This window comes from Aythya ferina (genome assembly GCF_964211825.1).
Source record: "Aythya ferina genome assembly, chromosome: 13".
NCBI classification, from domain to species: Eukaryota; Metazoa; Chordata; class Aves; order Anseriformes; family Anatidae; genus Aythya; species Aythya ferina.
The window spans coordinates 7060768-7073067 of NC_140311.1; the positions used below are offsets into that span (position 1 = coordinate 7060768).

Here is a 12300-nt window from a genome sequence, read left to right on the forward strand (position 1 = left end):
ATTTCCAGCAGCCAATTCCAATAATAGCGCATAATGGCACATCTCTTTGGGCAGCTGTGCTCAGCATTGATGCACTGTTCATCACGGGCTGAAATCATACAGCTGTCAGCTACGTTTTCAAAGAGGATGCACACCTTTTTTGAAGAGCCTCCATTTGTACATGCTGCTTTGGAAGAGAGGAGTCCAGTAGCCTTGTTTGTGAGCAGTCAGGGTACAAATCTAGAGGACAGCTTAGGAACTGCTGCTAACTTTAGCCTAAATAAATTCCTGAGAAAAATCAGAGAAGAGAACTTAAACATGCTAATTTGTGCAATATATACTAAATAGAGGAAACTCTCAATTATTTAATTATATTCTCCTATTCTACACAGTGATGACTTCTGTTTTTCCAGGACATGCAAACACATGTATGTTAAACAGTTCTACTCATATATAACCAAGTATTGTGACTATTATGTCTCATCTTATTAAGTTCACAGTGTCCTGTCATGGCTTGAAACCCAGAGGACACTCAACCAGGAAAACTCCCCAATTTTTCTGGGGGCTCTCACATCTCCTTCTGAAGTATTTTGCAATGGACGGTGCCAGAAACCAGACATCTGGCCAGCAGCAACTTAGGCGTGGTCTGGCATTTCCTATTTGATCCTCTCTGGGAGATCTTCAAGAATATTTCCTTCATACAATTGTCATTTTCCTTAACTGAAGTTGTTCTATAACACCTGACAAACCTCCCAAAATTTAAAATAACTTTCTTCCCCCATTGTAAAGCCTTTTATTTTCTAAGGCCGTTCCTATCCTAATACTGGAAAAAATATATATATAAATATAAGCTGAATACTTTACCTGGGAATACAGCAATACTTAAGATAATTTTTCTGGCTTGTTCTTCAACATGTGATGCATCATAGGACATGAAATTCAGAAGCATTTCTACCTGTATATCACACATACTTTCACTTACTGGGATGTATTTTGTTTGTTTGTTTGGAAACTGGTATGACATCTTGACAGCCTCCTCAAGAATATCTTTCAGAAAAATGTTCGCTATACCAACAATGCTTACCCCCCACACCTCCCTCCTCTGGAAAGCAAGAAGATTGGAAGACAAAAAGCATGTCTGCATTCTTGCAAGGAAAAAAAAAAATCTCTCACATCTCAAAAAGAAAATACCATGGCAATCTGGGAAATCCAGTGCACTGGAAGATGAAAGATAAATTGTGTTATGTGAATGTTGCACATGTTGTTGTTATTATCTCCAAGAGGAGGACCCCATTGTGCTTAATACTACACACGCTCAAAGTAACAGGCAGTTTCTACCCCAGAGGCCTCATAACCTAAGATAAAAGCAGTATTGTTGTCCCCTTTTTATAAAGGGGAAGTGGCACACCAGAAGATTCAGCAACTTGAACAAGTTACTCAATGAAATGGCGGATCAGAGAATTGAACCCAGATTCTCATGTCTTCATCCCCTGATTTAATCCACACATCATTACTCAACCATTTTTAATTAAGCAGCAACATCTAAGCTTCAAACAAGTACCCATGATTATTTCTATGTAATGAGAAAGCAAAATGCTTTGTCTATTGTTCATTCTACCATTACTTTTAGGTTCCTGTAAGAGTAAAATTGTCCAAAAGATGCTACATAGCCACAATGGAATCATTTGTATTCAATTCACGTTCAACTCCTATGACACATGGAGTGCATTTCTAAGTGGAATACTTTAGTTCTACCTTGGTATTTAATTTTGTAGGCCAGTGTAAAGGATTTATTTGAAAAGATTTATGCAGTTAGTAAAACATGGGACATGGTTATAAGACACTGTGAGAGCTTTTAACTGTAGGGACATTAAAAGGGGAAGAAGCTCAAAAATGGCAAAGATTAAAATGTAATGTTAAACAGAAAACTAAAGGTGTTTGGTAGGTGAAGAAAGGGAATTTGCTGCAAGAGGTACAGAAGCTGAGGAGACAGAAGATGGAAAGAAGATACAAAGGGCAGACAACAGCAACTTGAGGAGAAAGAGGAGAGGAGGGGAGTCCTGGTCTGAACTGTGTAGTACACGGGAAGTAAGGATGCAAGTACTTGAAAGTTCTTGTTGATAATTTACATTCCATAAGTCCAAGTTTAATTGTGTATTGCCATGTAATTATTGCCAAATGAGGGAAGGATCCCTCTCCTAAAGAGTCCAAATGAAAGGCTGAATTGTAAAGAACAACAGACTACAATGAGAGTGGGTGCCTTGGGACAGCCCCCAAGAGGGAATACAAAGACTTCTGCTTCTGTGTTACTATTTGAAAAGTTACTTCAGGCAAGAGAGCTCAGAAGTGATCTGGCCACTGAGTACAAGTACAAACGCTGGTGGTGCGCAAAGAACTGGGACAGCATTTACTGCATGAAGAAATGAGAGTGCCCAAAAAAGGCTTTGCTAAAGAGAAAGATGAGTCAAAGGATTGGCCTAATAAAAACAAATTACTTACATATTCAAATTCAGAGCACTGACATCTATCTTTAAACAGGCATGTAAAAAAAATATTACATGCAAGTATAAGCAGCAGCGATATTATGATTCACAGCTGGTCACAACTTAGAAAAAAAATTACAACCACTGGGAATAGACTAAGAGCAGCTATTATGTTGCCCAAGAGCCTGACACTAAGAACTCAGTTGATCAAAACTTTCTGCGAAAAAAAAAAAAAAAAAAAAAAAAAAAAAAACACGGCAGCACAAGCCACGTACCTTGAAAAATTATGTATCTTATGTATCTTAACAACTATCCCAGCCAGTAGCTTCAAATTCCCACTTCATCTCACAGTATAAAATAAGCTGTGAAATCACACACTTAAGAAGCTACCTAAACATTAGTCCATTTAATATCTGAACCCAAATCAACATTTCAGGAATCTTGAAAATGTTTTCTTATCTTAGAAAATTAGAGAAAAAATAGGACTTAAAACACAGGAGGGATGCAAGTTCTCTGAAAGTGCACAGAACTATATTAGGCTTTCTAAGCCTAAAATTAATCTGAGAGCAAATTCACCCATGTAGAGCAGCTGATAAAATGTACGACATGAAACTGCAACCTTAGAAGAGTTAACCCTGGGCCTAATAGAAAAGCCGAGGTGGAGGATGACATTTGCACAGCAAGAAGGCTAGACAGGAAGCTATACCCTGGGGAACTGTGAAGTTTGTACAGGACGAAGAGAATGAAAAATCATAATGAAGTTCAGATACTTTCAGACAGGGGAAAGCAATACAATCTTGCCAAACTGGATGGGTTTAGGCTGGAAAACAGCCTCTCACAACCCAAGAATTGCTTGAATTGCAGCAAATTCTTCCAGTGATTTTAAAGAAAATACAGACTGAATGCTACTCCCATACAGTGAGCTTTACCTTCATAAGACAGCAATCAAATTTGATTTGCTGTCAATACGTGATCAGAGCTTTGTTTTTGGCCCTGTTTGAAGACAACTAGTCATAAAAGGTCAAACGTATAGGAGGGTGTAAGGTTCTCCCGGCAGACCAGGCTACTACTACTTTAACGTGGAAGTCACCATAGCAATCAGAGCAAAAAGCTAAACATGTTTGAGAAAACACTGAATTCAACTCTTAAGAGAACTGATTTTCATTCCTCCATCTTGAGCAGAGACTGGGAAGTGCCTCCCACTGCAGCTCTTGGGACCTAGGGGAGTAAGAGTCAAACAAAACAGTATCAGAAACTGAGATTACGTTGAATATTTTGGAAGTGCACGCAAGTGGACCATTATTTTCACTGGTGGCATTAAGCCATTCTCCCAGCCCAGTTACAATCACTGAGTTTTAAATCACTGAGTTCCATTTATTTCTATGGATTTTCACTCTTGAAAGGGTAAATTTACTTCCTCTGTTTTTACGAAGAAAAGTAGATAGGGTTACATAATAGTGCTAGACACCATATTTGGCAAATTAGGGAAGGGTAAAGCTATGTTGCATTACTGAAGCTGTACAGGAAAATTTCTTGGGTAATGTCTAACATTCAACTTTATCAGTTCTGACAACTGTCTAGCTTTTCAGCAAGAAATCCTAAAACAAATATTTTAAATTGCTACCTCAATAAAATCAAATTTGCAGAATTTTTATTTGGACAAGCCTTTAAAAAAAAAAAAAAAAAAGAAAGAAAGAAAGAAAAACCACCACCTACAAAAAATATAAGTTTGTTTTCTCCTTTTTAAAGAATAGAACATTTTCTTGTTAATTTTCTTCAAAGACTAGCAAACATTTTTCTGAGAAATTTCAACTAACTCTAGAGAGTAGTTCTGGAAAACTCACTCTTCCTATGCAAACTGCTATTCAGTATCAGCATCCCCACATAGCTATCTTAATCCTCTGCTGAATGAAAGTACACTTGAAAATTAACAGAAATTTCTGTCAATACATTCGTTTTCTCCTGGGAGTGCTGCAGCAGCTCAAAGTCTACCTTCCTTTCTGTGTTATTTTAGTTATTTTCTGGATAGCAGCATGTAATTTTTCGATACTACTAAGTTTGAGAGAAAGATCACTCATCTCTCAATCTTCTCCTTGATAATTTATCATCTAATGTTTGGGAGGAAAAATAATATAAAAAGAGAAAAACATTGTATTCTCTCTGGAGAAGTCAGATCTGGGACACTATACTAGGAAAAAATAATTGGTCCCATTATTATCATTGTCTCTAGCTTTACACTTAAGGGAGAAATATGTCTGAGTAGCTGGTTACATCAGCAATGGAGATAGAGAAAGAAGAAATTCCCACAGTGTGAGCAAGGCTTCACACACTTAGAGAACGTGACCACACACAATACACATTACAGTGGAGAAGAACAAAGCAACCTCAGGAAATGTCCCTGATTGTTTTCAGATGATTAAGGACATATGCCAACAAGCCTCTCCTTGTTCAGGGAACCTTTGCAACTTGGGTAGGTCAAATTTACATAACACAATTAAAGATATCGAGTGGTTAGGGTCTATATAAAACTTGCATTCAGAACAATGTCAGATGCAAGTTTCAGACAATTTTGTTGTTTCCGTCCAATTCAACCCAGGGACAGCTTTATCTCTCAAGTTAAAAGAGCCGGGAAGAGATTAAAAGTCAGCTTAGCTAATGTAAATAGCCAATTTACATTAACGTCAGCCATTTGTTTCAGAATCAAAACACACACATACTTCAAGCAGTAACAGCAGTTTTAGAAAACAGCATTAAGCTGGCATGAATGTCAGGCTTTTGAATAAAGATGCTGCCTCTTCTTTCAAAAGCCTCTGCACAAAGACCTAGAGCTTTCTGGATGAAATAATATCCCTCCAAAAGCTGCCCTGAGGTTAGCAGGAACTCTCCGGGTTGTTGCTCTTTGCAGCAGAGCAGCCAGAACTGCCTGCACCAGGTGCTGAGCAAGAGCAGCCATTGCCAGCCCCAAAGGCTTCCACCAAGCTCCACAGCGGGTGAAAAGAGCGCTCCTCCAGGCACTGCTGATTCTGTTATCACCTCAGAGCTCATTCATAGAAGAAGTTTCAACTTTGAGTTAACCTACTGCCAGCATCACCTTGGTGTTAGGTCTGGTGTGCCAAAGGCAGGCTTCGAGAACAACTCACCTCTACAAGGATTGTTCACATCTCCTCTCCCTCCCCTGGTCAGCCAGCCTAATAAAAGGTATTATAGCTCCCTACAAATCATTCAGACTTCCATAGAGAAGCATTACAAAAATAATGCTTCAAATGCTACAAAGAAGCATTAAAAAAAAAAAAAAAAAAAAAAAAAAAAAAAAAGATAAACTAAACATAGTACTTGGAGAAAAATGTAAGGCTTCCTGTAAATTAAACTGAACCTTTTTACATAATAGATCGCTCACAGCTATTTGTAAGGAAGTGACAAAGCTGCTGCAGATCTTAAGATATTGTAGCAAGGTTCACAGATGCACTTATGTAAATATTTTCTGACAACTCAGCTGCTACTGAAAACATTTTTGAAGTTATCAAAAAGAATTTAAAGTATTTTCCACTCTAGTCATTAACTATGCATTTGCAAAAAGGCTCCATCAGAACTGCTGAGCAACGGATCCCTTCTGCAGAAGGCACAAGTTAAGACAGCAATGCTTACAAACTTGCCACCAAAATCCAAAATCCAGCACTGCTGACAATGGGCAGTCCACCATCAGCTCCATGGACCAAGCCAGCAAGAAAAAGGTTTTCATATTCAGAGTGGTATCACCCACCACACAAGGATCCCCCTCATACTATAAACTGGTTGGGCTGCTAAACCAGGATGTGTTTCCCACTCATCAGGCTGCCAGATACAACACTAGGCCAATTCAGCCAAGGTAAAGTTATACAGTCAGAGAGCAAGAGCCAAGGCCTGACCATGACCAGCTTTTGCCACATGAAAATACTGAAACAGAGTGCTTTACCCCAACACTGTTATCTCTTTCTTGGCATTATAAAGCAGAAATACTAGATGGCCTGGCAGTGGTCCATTAGCATATGTATATATACCGTCACATATACATTGCCAGTCAGCTGCAGTTTCTTTTGGAGCTTTTCTCACCAGACACTTAAATTGAATAATTTTTACTGTTAAGAATGTACGAAAAAGACATTTATTAAATAAAGACCATATAAATTACAGACAATGAAGAGCAGTCCATTAATGGTTTGTTACCACTCTAGCATTCCTCCAGGAATCATTGTGTGGGCACACCAGATCCAAAACTATTAAATTCTCCATTTAGGTCTCAGATTCGAGACAAAAAACTTTGTGAAAACATGTCTGCAGACAGCTCTCCTGACTGGGTATGCTCCAAGCCACCTCAAGCAGATGAGACAAGATATTACTGCTGTCAGCAGGAGCTAACATTGCTAAAAGGAGTTTTGCTATAGCTCTGTTTCAGTTGGCACAATGACTTGGTGCTTGAGGCTTGATACTGGTTGCCTGTTTTTTGCCCAAACAGCACATCCTTTGCAGGGTGAGGGCAAAGGATGGGACATACCCGCACTGATAGGGAAGGTCAGGTGATAGAAAATTGCCAGGAGACCACATCTGAGGTACAAAAACTGCTTGACAGCTCCTCAACCATGTAATTCATTCATTTTCTCACAGCTGCAGAACGCATATCTCACAGCAAAACAGATCTTCAGGGCAATCTGCTTTCAGAGTTCAATACGACATCACACTAGGGATGCTTAGAGAAGTGTAAAAGACAACTGGACATATTTACAGCACCATCTCCTGACCAAAGTACTCAATTAATGATTAAAAATCATACATTACAGACAAAAGAAAAAAAAAAGTATTTAAATCAATTTACCTGTGTGCGCGCAGTCACGTTTCAACCCCATACAGAGATTTGTGCAATGCTTGTTATTCTACTAGAATTGATTCATGTCTTTTTACTTGGTTCCTTTTAATTGTTATTTGATTTCTCTGTATGGGTGAGAAGTATTTATAATACCATCCACTGCACCAACAGATCAGGCAGGTCATGCCATCCTGGGGAGATGAAAGATTCTTCTCTCCAAAGAAAAAGCCACATTTAAAGCCAGGGAATGGTCCATTTCTTAGCACACTCTCTCCTGACTATAAAAGGGAGTGTAGGGAGTTTAACCCTACAAACACCCCCCACCCCCAGGCTTTTCCTGTGTTGTCTGAATATGCGCATACAAGTTTGAGTGCTCTGGCACTGCAGCTGTGACACATTTTTTCTATAAAGGTGCTCATACTACAGAGCAGCAGCAGCAAACACTGCACTGGACATACCTCCAAGTCCTTCCCCACAGCGATGGGAAGGAGTCTTCATGTTATTGAAGTCCAAAACAAATTCGTCAGTGACTACAGTGGGGCTTGAATTTCACCCTAGTTTTAAAGGAATCTCATTTTTGGCTGGCACAATTTCAACTCTTTAATTCCCAGAAGCTCAACCACAAATCCCTCTTCTCCTCCCACACAGCTGCTCCAGAACTCCCTGAGCTCCTCTAAGACAGCAGCTGAGCAGGCCTCCTCAGGAAGACACAGGGCTTTGCTTGCAGGAGATCCCCATCTCCCCAGACCATCTCCCAGCTCCAAAAAGCCAATTTGTAAAAATCTTCACATTGATTAAGAACAGACACTCCCTGTGAGCTTACCAAACCTCCACCCTCCCCAGGCTCTGCACATCACTGCCCACAGCAACTCACTCCTTGCTTTTCCCACACCATGTTCAAGGGAGCATGGGCAGAACAGAGCATGTTGAACCTGGCACAGGCAGGGCCCCTGAGACCACTAGCTGTGAGAGGAGTCCTCAGCCTAGGAATGTGCAGCAGTCCCATGAAGCCACAGCACTGGGTTCTAGCTCAGAGCCTGACCCTCCCCAACATTTGTTTTTAAAGAAAGCAGGTATTAGATAAAATGATCAAAATGACAGGAAGAAGATAAATCAAGTACTGTCCAGCCAATAATTAAGATCCCTGCCTTTTGGTTTCCCCGAGGCTTACAAATACAGAGCTTATCCCAAACATCTAGCCATCAAGCAGAGAGATGAGATAAACAGCCTAACATAGGGATAGATGTCAGAGACTGACAAAGCAAAATTTAACGTGGCAAATAAAAGGTTGAATGCAGCCTCCTGAGAAGAAAGTGTCACTGTGACTGGGAGGAGAAAGGAATGGAAAAGTCAAAAGAGGTTTCCAGACTGAGAGCCTAGAAATACATCTACCAACCATCCTCAGGCATTAGCACATTTATTTTAGGTGTCTTTGACAAAATCTGGTAGTCCCAACAAAGCAAGCAGTTGGCATGTCAGGGAGACAAGGGCACAGCACTGCCAGTAGGAGCAACCACCCCCAAGAAAAACATGTTTTTTGCTTTAATGTGGCTGGACATCGCATTGGTTACAGCAACTGTTGGTTTGTTCATGAACCAAGCACAGCTCTAGCTGGCAGGTCATGGAGGAGTTAAACCCTCGTTCTGCAGAGGCTCACCATGTACTTTACGCTCAGTCACCCACTGGCTATGGAAATACTCCAACGCACGCCAGTCTTTAAGGGATGGGGGACTCTGTGCAGCTCTGTCTGCTAGAAAAATCAAAATTCCTGGGGCTTTTTTTCTGGCCAGTCTCATTACTTTTTCCTCATGGCGCAGTAAAGCCTAGAGAGGTTTCAGTCAGAAACTGGGGCCATTATGATCTAAATACTGCTACACTCAATAGCAAAAAGTCAACCCTTGACCGGAGCACTTCCCTCCCTAATATGAGACATTGGCACAGGGAGACTCACAAAATCTTTCTGGAAGCCCTTGTTCTTCCCTTGGGAAGAACAAGATGAGAAGATTTCATAGTTGAAAAACATAGCACACATTGTAATAATAATCACACAGGAGTCGACTCTTAACTGTTCTGTTACGACCATAATAAGCCTCCCAGGCCAACCCAGTGTCAAGCAACACAGTCCAGTTGGGCACTGGAAGGACTTCTTCACCCTATGTGTGCTCAGTACAGCACTGTGCCACCTCTAGGCCCCATCCCTGCTGTGTTACATCAAGGGCTCTTTGCTGCCATGTCCTTGCTTCACCCTGAGCCACACATAGGAAAAAAAAAATAATAAAAATCTACCCATGGTGAATTTTTTGTCCCTTGTGGGCTTCCACCCACCCAGCAGTACTGATGTCCAGTCAGGGTCAGTCAGCTTTTATCTGACCATGTATTCTTACCAGTCATGTGAAAGATCCCCACAAAATTTCTTTTAATAACTTCTGCTTCACAGATGTTACACATCTTAAGGCCCCCATCACAGCACAGCATTCAGCAGGGAGCTGCCATCTCATTCAACACACAACAAAACAGCAAAAGTCATCCTGTTTGAAGCAGAAAAAAACATCCAAATCACAAAGCACTTCTAAATAGGACCCACACAGCAGTTCCCAGGGGCAACACAGGGCACTGAGCCCTTTATGAGTCGCAGCTACCTGTCTGCATGAGCAAGGGCAACTGTCCCCAGAGCCTTTGCTCAGCAACATGGTGAGCAGCCCCCTGGGATGCTATCCCCCAAGGCTGTTGCAGCTGTGGGGAACGGACTTGCCTCAGTAAGAGCCTGCTACAAAGCACAAGCCAACATGCAGCCCCACAGACCCTGGGCTCCAGCCACCTAACCTGGCTCTTTCTGCAGAGGACAACCCCACTGTGTCTGCAATCCCATGTGCAGGGCAGCCCTCCATTGGTTTGGTGCCTTCTACCTTCCCTGTTTGGAGCTGTGCTACCACTGAGGAGGTGATTAGGTCCTTCCCGAACCCTTTGCAGGCTGCTGTCATTGATGTGCCCCACAAATGTATTCTACCTCACTTGCCAAAAACATACAAGAGCTATAAAAGAGGAAGCCATCCTTCAATAGCTCCTAAAGTGACTTTTGCTCCCTTCCCTATAAAGCTGCAACATAAATTAGGGCAGAGATGGGCTGCTAAGGGAAGCTCCTTTGTCCCTGTTACATGAGAAGAGAAACATAATTGTTGGCTTTCCATCAGCCAGCAGGAGCAATGGCTACAGTGCCATGCCAAAAGGATTAGCACCTCTCTGTACTTCTTTGTGGACAGCTATGATCTGCTGTTCTCCAAGTCAGTGTTTCTTTATTACAGCATCTATCAAAAGAACACCATTCATTGTTTAGAATATGCTCCTTATTTCACATTGGAAAGGGAAAATGATAGGAACACAAGGGCTCAAAGTTTGGAAGATGAAAAGGAAAACACAATAAAGACAGTCATCTTTGAGCTTACGAGACTGTGACATGTCACAGCTGTAAGCACTGAATCATCTCCCCGGTATACCTTGTGAACCACTTCCACTTCAAAAATAAAAATAAAGCACTAGGTTTCTTTATGTGCTTGATAAAATCTGCAGTGCATGGCATTGAGTTGTGTCACATTATTTCCCTCACAGGTGACCTGGGAGGAGTTTTTAGAAAATCGATTTCTGTTTACTTTCATATGTTTCTTTACAATGGATAAATAAAGTCCGAAGGATCCTTCCCTCCCTCAAAATCTCCTTCCGTTCTCACCCACTGCCCTCAATCTACTTTATTTTTCAACAGCATTAGGAACATTGAATACAGTCTCACACCTGTATATTGACTGGTCTCACACACACATTTTGATGTGTTCCATTGGATGGAAGGACTAGGGACATAAAGCCAAAATTCGTCTTTTCCCATGCGTTTATGAGAGCCCAATATTACAGCTGCCTCACAGGCTATCAGCCAGCTCCAATGCCTCCCGTCCAGCCAGCCACAGCAACAACTTGCACAGCTTCTGCAGGTCCTCCCGTGCTGCGTGGCTGCTGTGATGTCTCACCATACCAGCCTGCAGGCAAAGCAGCTACTGTTGCACAGAGCTATGCATATGTCCACCCGTTCAGATTTTCAACTGCAGGAACTGCTTGAGGTGGGGTACTAGGCAATAAACATCCAGGGCGAGCCTACCGGTTCTTACTAGTAGTGGCAGATCTGACACCTGGAAGGTTCCTGCTTTTGCTTCCAAGGAAGAGACAAGCACACAAAAATCCCCCAATCCAGTGCAACATCCAGAAAGTAGAGAGTTAGCAACTTGTATATTTCACCTGGACGTTAAGCTTCATTATTTTTGTGTCCATATGACTGTGAGGTAGAATTGGCCCTCTCTCCACCAGAAGGTTCAGAGAGACAAGCTCTGAATGCTCACATGGAACCAGTGACCACCATGATGGCCCAGCCTTCACTCTAACAGCAGCACAAAGGATTTCTCACAACCGTTCTTGCCCAAAATCCAACAGCAACAGGATGAGCATATCCTGAGTCTCTGCAAGTGGGCCTACAGATGAAAACATTCTGCCTTGACACTGAAATTTTGAACAGCAATGAATTCACCATATTCCTCAGCACAGGATTCCAGCGTTAAGCACTCCTGATATGAAAGATGGACCTTTTTGAGTCTGTATATTCCTACCTCAAGGAATTGGGCTGCATTATGCCTTTCTTCACAGGGCCAAAAAGCATTCTATTATGAAATATCTGCTCCTATGTAAGTAGGTGCAAACTATGAGCATCCTACAGAACCTTAGTTTGTTTGATCCAAAGGTGTCTACCAGCATCTTACATGCTCTCACAGCTGCTCTGCACCTGCTGTAGCATCCTTCTTAGAGTGTAAACACAGTACAGCATCACAGCAAAAACTAATCCAGTAATTCCCTATCTGAATGAATGCCACTGGCTGGTAGCCTTTTCCAAGAATTAAAAAGGTGCAAAGACCTCAGTCATTTGGATTCAAAACTTGCTCCTTTACACAAGAGCAGGAAGCC

The 12300-nt window shown here is 41.5% G+C and overlaps 1 protein-coding gene across 19 annotated transcripts in view; it reads right to left on the minus strand.

Annotated features, from left to right (window-relative positions):
- Window positions 1-12300, minus strand: part of LOC311444217 (uncharacterized protein) — a 195058-nt gene that overhangs the window by 170310 nt on the left and 12448 nt on the right. Inside the window, exon 3 of one of the 19 annotated variants that reach the window (XR_014697743.1) lies at window positions 2850-3680. The exons of the other annotated variants lie outside the window; for them this stretch is intronic. The gene's annotated coding sequence lies outside the window, so the exon portion shown is untranslated. Of the gene's footprint in view, window positions 1-2849; window positions 3681-12300 lie in introns of those variants that run through there. 19 annotated transcript variants of the gene reach the window in all.